The sequence below is a fragment of the Lactuca saligna genome, chromosome 5 (genome assembly GCF_052625555.1).
Source record: "Lactuca saligna cultivar CGN05327 chromosome 5, ASM5262555v1, whole genome shotgun sequence".
Taxonomy (NCBI): Eukaryota; Viridiplantae; Streptophyta; class Magnoliopsida; order Asterales; family Asteraceae; genus Lactuca; species Lactuca saligna.
In genome coordinates, this window is record NC_136421.1 from 12,917,283 (window position 1) to 12,918,768 (window position 1,486).

General features: G+C 42.7%; 1 non-coding gene across 1 annotated transcript; it reads left to right on the top strand.

Moving 5' to 3' along the window:
- The first annotated feature begins 213 nt into the window (after positions 1–213).
- LOC144999089 (small nucleolar RNA R71) lies at positions 214–320 on the top strand. The gene has a single exon (XR_013660614.1). It is a non-coding gene; the product is annotated as a small nucleolar RNA R71 (small nucleolar RNA).
- Positions 321–1,486: the final 1,166 nt, after the last annotated feature.

The window sequence follows — 1,486 nt, forward strand, 5'->3', positions numbered from 1 at the left end:
ATTGTTACCATGTCATCAGTAATAGAGTTCACCACCTCCTAAGTCAAGTCATTCCTTGGGTTGTATTATTCTTTAGAATGCTTAGAGAACTCTTCAGTTAGTTCTTTGATCACCGGGGGTGGCTTCTTTGTGAGAGGTCCTTGCAAATCAAGGAATTTCCTTGTGGTCACATTCACTCCATCATAGAAAATGGAGACTTATTGTTGGCTATTAAGATCGTGATGTGGGCAATTCCTTAGTTAACTTTTATATCTCTCCCATGCCTCGTATAAGGATTCTCCAGCTTGTTGCTCAAAGTTTGGTATGGAATTCTTCAACTTGGCTATCTTTGAGGGAGGACAAAATTGATCATTGAATTCTTCCTTCATTTTAGCCCATGTAGTGATAGATCCTGGAGGGAGTGATTTCAGCCAATCCTTTGCAACACCCTTGAATGTGAATGGAAGCATACGAAGTAACACGGTTTCGCGAGACACATTTGGAACATTAAAGTAATCAGCTACATCGTTGACCTCATCCAAATGTTTGTAGGCGTCTTCGTGATATTTCCCATAGAAGGGGATTTCCTTAAGTTGAGCAAGTATGTGGTCTTTTAGTTCGAAAGTGGCAGTAGCGGGAATGATGGGTTGCACAAGTCCCATGCCGGTATTGTCACGTATCCTCATCTTCCATTCACACATGGGAACTTCATCACTGTTTGCCATGGTGTTAGCACGTTCACCTTCAAAGTCACTTCCTTCTTCGGAGTTGGATTCATAATCATCCTCAAATTCGACTTCCTTTGTATTATCTTCAAAACTTTCTAACTTTCTTCCTTCGCTTTTTTGACTGCTGGACTCACCTGCCTTCTTGTCCTTTTTCTTCCCAAAGAATGATTTGAGGTCCTTGAACGGTGATTTCTTTGGCGGGTTATTGTCTTCAAGTACTTTATCCTTGTTTTTCCTAAGTGCAGATTTCGGGTCTTCAAATGGAGGAACCAAAGGTGTGTTGGATCCTCGGGTCATGTAAACCTGAAATCAAAACAAGAAACACGCATAAAAAGAAAAAAAATAAAACACGAAAATGGGAATCAGCTATGGACTCGCTGAGTAGCTTCGACTGCACTCGGCAAGTTCAAGGCCAAAATAGAAAATTTTATTAACAAAAATTCTAAAACATAAATGTAACGACCCGTTCCCGGTATGTTGATTTATTGGTAATTATAGTGAGTTTTCTAGAGGGACTCGGCGAGTTCTAGCCTGACTCGCCGAGTCGGGTCACGTCTGAGGGCACGCGTGAGCCGGGGACTCGACGAGTCCATATCCCCGACTCGGCGAGTCCATATGTCTGGGTGAAACCCTAAAATTCCCGGGTTGCCCACTATTTATACCACCTTATAGCCCCCATTCTCGCCTTCCTCACCCTGTGAACGCAGTGATAGAGCCCCAAACCTCCATTGAAGAGCTTATATGTGTTTTGGTACCATTTTGTGAAGGTGTGAAGAAGG